This window comes from Rana temporaria, chromosome 5 (assembly GCF_905171775.1).
Source record: "Rana temporaria chromosome 5, aRanTem1.1, whole genome shotgun sequence".
NCBI lineage: Eukaryota > Metazoa > Chordata > Amphibia > Anura > Ranidae > Rana > Rana temporaria.
Window position 1 is genome coordinate 151668461 of NC_053493.1, and position 13823 is coordinate 151682283.

Below are 13823 nucleotides of genomic sequence, written 5' to 3' on the forward strand. Positions count from 1 at the left end.
AAGTCTTGCCGCCCCAGTGTGAACCGGGTCTAAGTTTCTGTTATGAAATTTTGAAAACGTGACATTTTTCTCCCTCACTAATGTGCGTTTATGATGCTGCAATGACGGCCATTAATAGGCTGCACTGATGAGGTGGCACTGGTAGGCTAAGGTGACCAGATTTTTTTAATGAAATCCGGGGACATATTTTTTTTTTATTAGTAATGGCAACAATCAGCGACTCTCTGCCCTTTGCCGCCCGCCTCACCGCCTCTCAAGTCTTACTCTTCAGGCCCCCGCTACTACTGGATGGGGAGCGGAGGAAGATCACTCCGCCAGGGAAGGCAAGGAGATAGGCAGGTGGCTGGCCAGGATTTGAGCCAAGGCAGAAGAACATGCGAGCGAAGCTAAATGGGCATGCGCCCGAAACTGAAGAAATATTCCCTCCGCTCCGACCAGCACATGATCATCAGAAAGGGGCACAGATAATGGGAAAAATACAACCCCCCTATGCTAGTAGGCACGGCGGAGCAGGGGGGTGTAATTCAATTTTTTTTATTGTAATTCTGCACTGACTGTCTTTGAAATTGCCCCTGCCCCCTATTAAATCCAATCTGGGGACAAAACCAGCGACAGACTTGGTCCGGGGACAGTGTCCTCAATCAGGGGACTGTCCCCTGAAACTGGGGATGTCTGGTCACCCTATGATAGGCAGCACTGTTGGGCATTGATGAGGCGGCACTGGTGGGCACTAATGAGAAAGCACTTATGAGGCTGCACTAATGGGCACTGATAAGCGGCACTAATGGCCACTTATAGGCAGCACTGATGAGGATTGATGAGGCAGCACTGGTGGGCACTGATGAGGCTGCACTGATATGCGGCACTGAAGGACACTGATAGGTAGCACTGATGAGCATTGATGAGGCGGCACTAATGGGCACTGATATGCGGCACTGAAGAACACTGATAGGTAGCACTGATGGGCACTGATAGGCAGCATTGATGAGGCAGCACTAGTGGGCACTAATTTGCAGTACTGCAGAACCCTGATAGGCAGCACTGGTGAGCATTGATGAGGCAGCACTGGTGGGCACTGATGAGGCTGCACTGATATGCAGCACTGAAGGACACTGATAGGTAGCACTGATGGGCACTGATAGGCATCACTGATGAGCATTGATGAGGCGGCACTGGTGGGCAATTATGAGGCTGCACTGATGGGCACTGAGAGGCAGCACCCATACTGACACTGATAGGTGTTTTTTATTTTTTGCGATATAAACAAAAAAAAAGACCCAACATTTTGGAAAAAAAAAACAATATTTGCTACTTTCTGCTGTAAATATTTGAAAAAAAGTTTGTGCTGCATGTCTTTGGTAAAAGAAAAATCCCAACAAGTGTATATTGTTTGGGTTGCGTCTACAAACTAGGGTTTAGATACGTATTTTTTTTATTTTTTTTTATCATACTACTTAGGCTGCATTCACACCTGAGCGTAGCTTGTTTGGTCGTTTTTTTCGGGCGTTTTGTCGTGCGTATTCATGCTTATTTGCGTGTTTGCATACAGCGTAGTCCGACGTTTTTGTACTTTGACGTTTTTTATTTTAGCCAATAGGATAAATTATCATCTTTTCATCACTTGTTGCTATGTTGGTAGATTTTATATATCTTCTGCCTGGGTGAAATGTTCTATTGATTAAAGCGACAAAACGCCCGTAACAAACGCTCGTTGTCGCGCTAGTCGCTTCAATCGAGCGTTTCCATTACTTTCTATGGGAAATACAAACGCTCAAAAACGCCCAATTCGCGCGAATTTGTTTGAGCTTCAGGCGTTCAGCGTCAGGCGTTTTGGAGTGGAGATGTGAACCATCTCCATAGAGAATAATGTATTTTTTCCCCTTTAGCGTTTTGTAGCATCGCGCTTCAGGCGACAAAACGCTCAGGTGTGAATGCAGCCTTATGGCGATGATCAGCGACTCATAGTGGGACTGTGATAGTGCAGCGGCCAATCTGACACTTACCGATGATAAAAAATGTAATTAAATAAAAAAAATCGAATTTCTTCATACATTTTGACTAAAATGTATTCTGTTACATGTCTTTAATAAATAAAATAAAAAATCCCAATACGTGTATATTGATTAGTTTGCATGAAAGTTATTGCGTCTACAAACTATAGCATATATATTGGATTTTTATTTATTTTTTTACTACTAATGATGATGATCAGCGGACTATAATGGGACTGCAGTAGTGCAGCGGAAAATCTGACACTAACTGACGCTGGGGGGAACTGAGTAACTACCACTGACATCGCCAGTGACACTAATACAGTGATCAGTACTAAAAAAAATGCACTGTCACTGTACTGATGACACTGGCTGGGAAGTGGTTAACATCTATCAAACAAGGGGTTCAATGTGTGCCTAACAATGTTTACTGTGTGCTGTTTTACTACTGTAACTACAACTTGCTTTGCAGGGAGAAAAAAATGTCACATTGCTGATGTACGGCGAGAGCTCTGTGTTATTTACCGACACAGGACTCACTTCTGTCATTCCCTGTGCCAATCAGCGGGGGACGGCCATAAATCATTGGCTGAGACCTGTCGATCGGCTTGTGCTGCAGCGAACGGCAGCAACGTCTCCCAAGTCCGCACTCATACATGAGCAGACCCGGTAGAAAACCGCGACGTCCATGTATGTGATTGTGCTTTTACAAGCCGACTTGCCTACAGGTGTCATCTGTCATGTCAATGACACATAGAAGAGTGATGGGAGAAAAAAAATGTGCTTCATTAAGTCTGCCCCATTATTTTTAATATATACAGTGCCTTGAAAAAGTATTTATACCCCTTGAAATTTTGCAATTTTTTTATGTTAGAACTAGGGTTGTCCCGATACCGATACCAGTACCGGTATCGGGACCGATACCGAGTATTAGCGGGAGTACTCGTACTCCCGCTAATACAGCCGATACTTAAATAGAATACTTCCCCCCCCCCCCCCCCCCCCCCGCCGCCGCCGCCACCGCTGCCACGTTAATCACCGCGGCGCTTGAATAGCTGTTTTCCCCGCCGCGCATAGACACTCCCCCTTGGACGGATCTGTCCAATCGCGAGCAAGGGGGAGTGTCTATGCGCGGCGGGGAAAACAGCTGTTCAAACGACCGCTGACTGTAATGTTCCCCACGCCACGTCGTTATACAGGGGACATGGCTGGTTATACAGGGGACATGGCTGGATATACAGGGGACATGGCTGGATATACAGGGGACATGGCTGGATATACGGGGGACATGGCTGGATATACGGGGGACATGGCTGGTTATACGGGGGACATGGCTGGTTATACAGGGGACATGGCTGGATATACAGGGGACATGGCTGTATATACGGGTGACATTGCTGGATATACGGGGGACATTGCTGGATATACGGGGGACATTGCTGGATATGGGGGGACATGGCTGCATGTGGGGGGACATGGCTGCATGTGGGGGGAACTGGCTGGATATGTGGGGGACATGGCTGCAATATGTGGGGGACATGGCTGCATATGTTTGGGGACATGGCTGCATATGTGGGGGGACATGGCTGCATTTGGGGACACATTTAAAAAAAAGTATCGGTATTCGGTATTGGCGAGTACATAAAAAAAAGTATCGGTACTTGTACTCAGTCATAAAAAAGTGGTATCGGGACAACCCTAGTAGAACCAAGAACGGAAATTTCTTTTATTGAGATTTTATGTGCTTGCTAGACCAACACAAAGTGGCACATAATTGTGAAGTGGAAGGAAAATGATAAATGTTTTTTCATTTTTTTTTACAAATAAATATGTGAAAAGTGTGGGGTGCATTTGTATTCAGTCCCCCCGAGTCAGTACTTTGTACAACCACCTTTCACTGCAATTACAGCTGCAAGTCTTTTTGGGAATGTCTCTACCAGCTTTGCACATCTAGGAGCAGATCCACAAAGAAATTACGCCGGCGTATCTCTTGATACGCCGCGTAATTTCAAATTTTGCGCGTCGTATCTTTATTTTGGTATCCACAAAACAAGATACGACTAGATCCGACAGGCGTACGTCTTAGTACGCCGTCGGATCTAAGCTGCAATTTTTCGGTGGCCGCTAGGTGGCGTTTCCGTCGAATTCCGCGTTGAGTATGCAAATTAGCTAGTTACGGCGATCCACGAACGTACGTCCGGCCGGCGCATTGTTTTTACGTCGTTTGCGTTCGGCTTTTTCCGGCGTATAGTTAAAGCTGCTATTCTGAGGCGTACTCAATGTTAAGTATGGCCGTCGTTCCCGCGTACAATTTTAAAAATTTTACGTTGTTTGCATAAGTCGTTCGCGAATAGGAATTTGCGTAGAATGACGTCACCGTCGTAAGAATTGTCTGGTTCCGGTTTAATTTCGAGCATGCGCACTGGGATACCCCCAGGGACGGCGCATGCGCAGGTAAAAAATAACTTTGTTTACGTCGGGTCACAATGTATTTACATAAAACACGCCCCCATTAAATCCATTTGAATTCCGCGCCCTTACGCCGCCAGAGATACACTACGCCGCCGTAACTTACGGCGCAAATTCTTTGAGGATTCTAAAAAAGAAGGCGCAAAGGTACGTGGATCTGCCCCCTAGAGTAAAATGTTTGCGAAATAGCTCAAGCTCTGTCAGATTGGATGGAGAGCATTTGTGATTTCACATCTTTCCTCAGATTCTCAACTGGATTTAGGTCTGGACTTTGACTGGGCCATTCTAACACATGAATATGCTTTGATCTTAACCATCCTATTGTAGCTCTGGCTGTATGTTTAGGGTCGTTGTCCTGCTGCAAGACGAACCTCCACCCCAGTCTCAAGTCTTTTGCAGACTCTGACTAAGATCGCCCTGTATTTGGCTCCATCCACCTTCCCATCAAATCTGACCAGCTTCCCTGTCACTGCTGAAGAAAAGCATCCTCAACATGATGCTGCCACCACCATGTTTCACGCTGGGGATGGTGTGTTCAGGGTGATGTGCAGTGTTAGTTTTCTGCCACTCATAGGGCCATATCCACAAAGAGCCGCCGTAACTTAAATATTCTGATTTAAGTTACACTGCCGCAAAATTTCTACCTAAGTGCCCGATCCACAAAGCACTTACCTAGAAATTTTCGACTGTGTAACTTAAATCCATCCGGCGCAAGGCGTTCCTATTTTCATGGGGCGAGTCCCATTTAAATTAGGCGCGCTCCCGCGCCGGACGTACTGCGCATGCTCACAACGTCATTTTCCCGACGTGCATAGCGCGCTTTTACGTTACGCCGAGTTTTGAGAATCGCGCCGGGTAAAAAAAGTTGCGTTGGAAAAAAAAAAGATATGGCGGGAAAAAAAATTAAAAAATAACAGCGTCGCGGGTAAGAAGGGTCTACTTTTACAAGGTGTAAACAGTTTACACTTTGTAAAAGCAGCCCTAATTTTACGATTGCAACGTAAGTATTTACGGAGATTTCACGAAGCTAAACCGCTTCGTGGATCTCCGTAAGTGCTCATTTGCATACGCAAAGCGGCATTTCGACTCGAAATGCCCCCAGCGGCGGATGCGGTACTGCATCCTAAGATCCGGCAGTGTAAGTCCCTTACACATGTCGGATCTTCTGCCTATCTTTTGGAAACTGATTCTGTGGATCAGTTCCAAAGATAGAAACAGGGATACGACGGCGTATCAGTAGATACGCCAGCGTATCACTTTTGAGGATCTGGCCCATATAGTTTTTCTTTTAAGCCAAAAAATTTCATTTTGGTCTCATCTGACCAGAGCACCTTCTTCCACATGTTTGCTGTGTCCCCCACATGGCTTCTCGCAAACTGCAAACAGGACTTCTTATGGCTTTCTTTCAACAATGGCTTTCTTCTTGCTGTTCTTCCATAAAGGCCAGATTTGTGGAGTGCATGACTAATAGTTGGACAGATTCTCCTACCTGTGGATCTCTGCAGCTCCTCCAGAGTTACCATGGGCCTCTTGGCTGATTCTCTGATTAATGCTCTCCTTGCCCGGCCTGTCAGTTTAGGTAGACGGCCATGTCTTGGTAGGTTTGCAGTTGTGCCATACTCTTTCCATTTTCGGATGATGGATTAAACAGTGTTCCGTGAGATGTTCAAAGCCTGGAATTTTTTTGTATAACCTAACCCTGCTTTACACTTCTCCACAACATTATCCCTGACCTATCTAGTGTGTTCTAGTGAATTTTTTTTTTGTCGTTTTTCAGAAGACATAAAACGTTTTCCCCACACACGGTCGTTTTAAATGACGTTTTCAAAAACGTTGTTTTTTGTGATGAAAAAAAACGACGTTTTTGAAAACGTCATTTAAAATGACCGTGTGTGGGGAAAACGTTGTTTTATGTCTTCTGAAAAACGACAAAAAAAAACAGCTCGAATTTTTGGTGTCGTTTTTCAATGAAAATAATAGTGTGTGGGCAAAACAACGTTTCAAAACGACGTTTTTAAACCCGCGCATGCTCGAAGCATTTTTTTTTGTCGTTTTTCAGAAGACATAAAACAACGTTTTCCCCACACACGGTCATTTTAAATGACGTTTTCAAAAACTTTGTTTTTTTTCATCACAAAAAACGACCGTCTGTACGCGGCATGAGGGCTTCACAGAACACCTGTATTTATACTGAGATTATTATTAATATTGTTGTTTACTTTTTTTGTCTGAATACAGATCTACTGTATGTGTTTGTCCCAAGCATGTTTAAATCCACTTACTGTTGACTGAATCACTGCCTCTGCTGGAAGTCTAATCCAAGTACCAACTACTCAATGAGGCCTTAGGCCCTTTTCACACAGAGCCATTCCGTTCTGTTTCATGCACCTATCCCATGCTGAATCATAGCTGAATGGGCCATATGTCACTGTTTTCACATCCGTGCCTGTTCTGTGTGTCCACATTTGCACAGCGAACATTGGTGGTCAGATGTAAATGGAATTTGTCCAATTACAGTGCATACCCCTATCCGTCACATTCACAAAAATTCGAAAGGGTGCAGTCTTTTGCCATTTTTTTCGGACCTTAAAGGGGTTGTAAAGCTTTGCGTTTTTTCACCTTAATGCATCCTATGCATTAAGGTGAAAAAACATCCGATGCCTACAGGACCTCCCAGCCCCCTGTTTACTTACCTGAGCCCTCGAAAGTCCCGCGTCATGAACACTCTGGCTTCTCGGCCGGGCTTCTCGGCTCTTCTTGGCTCTTCATTGGATAGATTGATAGCAGCACAGCCATTGGCTCATGCTGCTGTCAATCAACTCCAATGACGAGAGGGCGAGGGGCGGGGCCGAGTCCTGTAGTTTGCGGCTATGGACGCTGAATACAGGACTCGGGAGCGTGCTCGCAAGCTAACCCCCTTGGGAGTGGGCTTCCCAGGGGGGTTAGCTGATGCAGGGAGGAGTCGAGACAGCCGCAGAGGGACCCCAGAAGACGAGATTTGGGGCCACTCTGTGCAAAACAAACTGCACAGTGGAGGTAAGTATGGTATGTTTGTTATTTAAAAAAAAAAAAGGAAACCTTTACAGCCCCTTTAAGGTGGTTGTAAACCTTACATGAAATATGAACAAAGCATATCCCTCTATTGGTCCAGATTCACAAAGAGTTACGCCGGCGTATCAGTAGATACGCCGACGTAACTCCGAATCTAAGCCCGTCGTATGTTTAAGTGTATGCTCAAACTGAGATACACTTAAACATGCCTAAGATAAGACAGCCTGCGCCGTCGTATCTTAGGGTGCAATATTTACGCTGGCCGCTAGGTGGCGCTTCCATTGCGATCGGCGTAGAATATGCAAATTAATCGTTACGCCGATTCACGAACGTACGCTTGCCCGTCGCAGTAAATTTACGCCGTTTCCGTAAGAGATACGCAGCGTAAAGATAAACATGCCCCCTAGGTGGCGTATCCAATGTTAAGTATGGACCTCGTTGGCAATTTGAAAATTTTACGTTGTTTGCGTAAGTCGTCCGTGAATGGGGCTGGACGCCATTTACCTTCACGTCGAAACCAATGACGTCCTTGCGACGTCATTTACCGCAATGCACGTCGGGAAATTTTAGGGACGGCGCATGTGCAGTACGTTCGGCGCGGGAACGCGCCTAATTTAAATGATTCACGCCCCCTACCCGGATCATTTGAATTAGGCGGGCTTGCGCCGGGGGATTTACGCTACGCCGCCGCAACTTTACAGGCATGTGCTTTGTGAATCAAGCACTTGCCCGTAAAACTTGCGGCGGCCTAACGTAAATGCTATACGTTACGCCGCCGCAGATCTACGTGAATCTGGCCCATAGTGTCTACTTGTAATTTCTGTCTGTTGCTTCATTCCTCTGTTATCAGTCTGAATCACTTCTGACAAGTTTTCCTTACACCAAGAGAAAAAAGATGACAGGGGAGGGATCTCTATCTGATTGAGAGCCTCAGCTCTGTTCCTGTGTGAAAGGGAAGGGGGGGGGGGTGTCCCTCCCATCCAATCACCTGTCAGAGCTCTACTCACTGAGCTCTGCAGAGTGCAATTTCTGTTCTCTGACAGCTCAGATAGGCTTTATAAATTCTGCATTTTGTATGGTTGTAGAGAAGAGAATACTGCAATAAACAGGTACAACTTATGTAGGAGGCCAGCAACTTCACTAGGTATACTAAAGGGTTTGCAGCGACTTTAACAGACTTGGAGGTAAGTGGGTTTAAACAAACACAAGTCTGTTTGCATCAGCCTACCCATAGACACACACAAAGGTTCAAAGACACAAACATGTTCACCTGAGAAATGGAAAGGCAGACATGATCAGAAAGCCCATGTGAAAGGGCAATTTTTACTTCCTTTACATACTGGCATTTTTTTTACAACTTTATTAGAAAGTGACATATTTGCTTCAAATCAGCTCGGCGAAGGGCGTCACCTCCCATCTGATTGAGGCCCAAGAATCCGTTCATGCAGTATGTGTAGAGCTGCTTTTCCCAGTGCAGTGCCAATGCATAGACAAGGTAAGGTGACAAAAACAATCTTATAACAGCACTTACCACCTTCAACTTTATATATATATAAACGTGTGCTTTTTATGTGTACCAGGAATGCTCAGGTGTGAACAAGCCCATTGAGAATAATGGGATTCTTAATTCTAGGCACCATCTCTCAAGAGAATGCTCAGGCAAACAGTATTACAATGTATACAACGTTTCCTTCAGTACTCTTTACTTTGGCGACAATGTATCTCCCTGCTAGGGATGAGCTTCGAATTTGAATCGAACTCATGTTCGACTCGAACATTGCCTGTTCGCCGAACAGCGAACAATTTGGGGTGTTCGCGGCAAATTCTAAAAGCCGCGGAACACCCTGTAGAAGTCTATGGGAGAAATCTAAAGTGTTCATTTTAAAGGCTTATATGCAAGTTAATGTCATAAAAAGCACAACGTGTAATTTCTGAAGGAAAAAAATTATCTGGTATGGATATTTGGGGGGAACCCCACGTCATTTTTTTTAAATTTGACACATGGTTCCCCTTAATATCCATACCAGACCTGAAGGGCCTGGTAATTGAATTTGGGGGGACCCCCACACATGACTTTTTACTGTAATGACTTTTCTCTGTATTGCCGGGAGCCGACAATTCATTATACCAGCGAGTGGTTTTAAATGACTTTTTTTCCTTCATAAATTACATTTTGTGTAGGGACAGTCCTAAGCATGGGAAACAAGCGCTACTTCACAGGCATATTATACACCCTCCCCCCAGGTATGAAATTTAAAGGAATATTTCACTTTTATTGTGTCTTTAAGCATTATTAAAATCACAGCTCCTGAGAAAACGTCTGTTTTTAAAACTTTTTTTTGCATTGATACATGTCCCCTGGGGCAAGACCCGGGTCCCCAAACACTTTTTAGGACAATAACTTGCAAATTAGCCTTTAAAATTAGCACTTTAGATTTCAAACGTTTGAGTCCCATAGACCTCAATGGGGTTCTAAAGTTCACACAAACTTTTGGTCTGTTCGCAGGTTCTGGTGCAAACCGAACAGGGGGGTGTGCGGCTCATCCCTACTCCTTACATGAACTCCGTTCAAAGGCAAACGGTTCTGTTATTATAAGTTTTATGTTGGCACTTGCCATCTTAATACAGTATACCCCTTGAGAGACGATAGAAAAAGGCATTAATCCTAAAAAGGCTTCAATGCCGTGACTGGCAGGATACCCAAACAATAGCTGCTTCTGTTCAACTGACTTTTCCACCCAGTTCTTTTGATAAAAATGTAACACATTTTTTTTATGTTCGAGACAGGTGGTGCTGACAGGGGCACCCTGGGCTAGAATTTCAGGCAATTCACCATGATTTAGCATGAATAAACTGAAGTTCGAACCCTGATTGACCTTGTCAACACCATCTGGCTCTGAAAAAGTTGCTTGTTTAGGGCCAGTTCACACCAGTGCATTTTTTTCTGCATCAAAAACGCATGGAAAGTAGGTTATATGGTTTCCAATAGCATAGTTCTTACTAGCGCAGTCAGTTCCAGGGCATTCCAGTCCCAGAAAAAAAAAGTGGAAAATGCTGCATTTTTCTTGCATTGGACTGTACTGGAAAGCAGTAAAATACATCAAAAATGCACTGGAATGCATAAAAAATTCACTGGATCCAGTACAATGAAAAATAAACAGGAAAAAAAAAGTCTCTGGAATGCATCCAGAAAAGCATCAAAAGCACATAAAAACTGCACTGGAATGCGCCAAAAACACGTTAAAAAGTGCATTCAAAAATGCATTCCCGAACGGATCTGGAGTGCGTTTTTGTGGTGTGAACCAGCCCTGAAATTGGCGTTTATTAAAGGAGCTGATATCAGTGACTGCAACCAATCAGCCACGGGCTCCACCTGCCAGAATACAATAGCTGGCGGGAAGATTGATTCTGCCATCTGCACTGTTTAGCATGGATAGGGGAATCTGTTAGATTTCTTCTGTTAAAGCCTGCAGGCTGAACAAAAGGAGTCGATGCATATATGGCCAATCTGCGATGATCTGATCTGCCCTGGTTCAGTTCCAGCAGGGTTTGGCAAACTTCAACGACTATTGAATGCCAAGTCCAAACCCCATTGAAATCAATAGGTGCCAAACCTGTCAAATCTAAAATGACAAATTTCTGGGCTAATAGACAAAGGATTGTTAACCACTTCACCTCTCACGTCTGTTCAACCCCTATGGACCTGTTTTTTTCAGTGTTATCTTTGTCATTGCTAAAGATAACAAGGACATACATATATTGTTTTTTTTTCAAGGACAAACAAGGCTTTCTTTTCATGATATTGTCTTGCAAAATATTTTCTTGGTGCCTCCATGGCAGCATACCCGTGATAGAGCTCCGCCTCGACTCCTCCTTCAGGACTAGTGAATAGCATAAATCAAAGGCATAGTCCCTCCCCCAACATTCTCCTTTTTTTCCTTATACCTTCTTGTGCTGGTGAAGAGTAGCAGTATGTCCATAGCTCTGCAGTCAGCAGCGTCCGCCGTTTAGCCTTTCCCATGCGCAGTCCCTGTTCTTGGGTCGCTCACAGCGCTGATAAGACTGGGAACCCCTCTGTGGATCTGTTGGGGTCTTTTCACAGAGTTTCCTCACAGTAACACAGTCTGTTATCGCATCCATGATGAATGCAGTGGAGTCGCAAAAGGATCAGCTCACAACCTTCCAGGCTGGTGGTTTCCATTTTATTTTTAGGCATATACTGTTTTTTGTCTGTCCCCTCTCCCATCCCTTCATTCTTTTATCTTGCCTGTTAGGTCTCCTTTAAAAAAAAAAGAGTGTGCTTGTTGTCTTACTTTGTGATGCTCCCTTTAAGTCCAGTCAGTTTGATGGGGCAGGTGCCTTTTATCCTGACAGGCTTGCAGTTGTTGTTTGTTTTCCCCGAAATCAGCGGGGGGGGCTACAGCTTTTTTTTGTATATCGCTAGACATCACTGCGGCCATCTTGGATTCTGGAAAAAGGGCCAGATTAGCCCTTTTCTTCCAGAATCAATTCGCAATGGTGGTTTATGGGATTAGCCCACCCACCTGAGCCTATTTAACCACTTGCCGACCCGCGTATTGTAAATGTACGTCCTCTTTTTAAAGATGGATATCTCAGTAACGGCAGCAGCTGCTGCCACAACTGAGATATCCATCTTTTCAGCGGGCGGCCGTGTAAACGATAACGGCGGTCTCCGCGGCGGATTCGCCGTGAGATCGCCGTTATCGGTGGCGGGAGAGGCCCGCCGCTCTTCCGCGCCCTCCGCCGATTACCGGAGCCGTCGGTAGCGGCGGAGGAGATCGGATGCTGCAGCCTGAGCGGTGAGGACTTGAGTGAGGGCAAGATGGCCCCCACCCGTCCTCATAGCTTTGCTGGGCGGAAGTGACGTCAAAACGTCAGTTCTGCCCAGCGTCTTAAAGAGACATTTTTTTTGTCATTTGAAAAAATGACAGTTTCAATTTTTTTTTTTTTTTCTTGCATTGAAGTCTAAATATGAGATCTGAGGTCTTTTTGACCCCAGTTCTCATATTTAAGAGGACCTGTCATGTTTTTTTTCTATTATAAGGGATGTTTACATTCCTTATAATAGGAATAAAAGTGATCAATTTTTTTTTTTATTTCAGTGTAAAAAGTAATAAAATAAATAAAAATAAATAAGAAAACAATTTTTTTTTTAAATCGCCCCATCCCGACGAGCTCGTGCGCAGAAGCGAACGCATACGCGAGTAGCGCCCACATATGAAAACGGTGTTCAAATCACACAAGTGAGGTATCGCCGCGATCGTTAGAGCGAGAGCAATAATTCTAGCCCTAGAGCTACTCTGTAGCTCAAAAAATGCAACCTATAGAATTTTTTAAACGTCGCCTATCGAGATTTTTAAGGGTAAAAGTTTGACGCCATGCCACGAGCGGGCGCAATTTTTAAGCGTGACATGTTGGGTATCATTTTACTCGGCGTAACATTATCTTTCACAATATATAAAAAAATTGGGCCAAATTTATTGTTGTCTTATTTTTTAATTCAAAAAAGTGAATTTTTCCCCAAAAAAGTGCGCTTGTAAGACCGCTGCGCAAATACGGTGTGACAAAAAGTATTGCAATAACCACTATTTTATTCTCTAGGGTGTTCGAAAAAAAAATATATAATGTTTGGGGGTTTTAAGTAATTTTCTAGCAGAAAAAAATGTTTTAGTCTTGCAAACACCAAATCTGAAAAACACCTAAGGTCTTTAAGTGGTTAAGTACAGATTCAGGGCTAGCTGCCAGAGTCTCCTCAGCTGTGCCCTGCTAGGTTTCACTGACGCTGCTCTGTGGTAGGTACCTTTGTTTTTATTCTCAAAAAAAAAAAGTATGTTTAAAAAAAAAAAAAAGTGACAAAAGCTCCATAGTTCCTTTTTTTTCCCCTTGCTTACTAAATTTCCGCAGATGATCCTTCTGCCTAACTCCGCAATGAGTCATTTATCTTGCAACAAAGATCCTCACACTTCTATTAGGTATGTGACCAACTGTATGTGAATATATAAAAAAAAAGTTCCTTACATCGTAGCCCTGCCCACTCCAAGAGGTCCAGAAAATCTTCAAGACACACCGTGATGACGACAGCCCAGACCGCAGGTCCCATTCTTCACGCCACCAGTCCCAGGTCCCATTCTTCACGTCATAGATTAGAGAGGTCAAGATCCAGAGAACAAGATCCTTCCCCCTCTCCTAGGACCTATACAAAGAAGAAATGCTGGACAGGTGGGGCTACACTGCTACCAGACAGAGTGGTCAGTAAGGACTGTTTTATGGACTATGCGTCCAGCCGCGAGC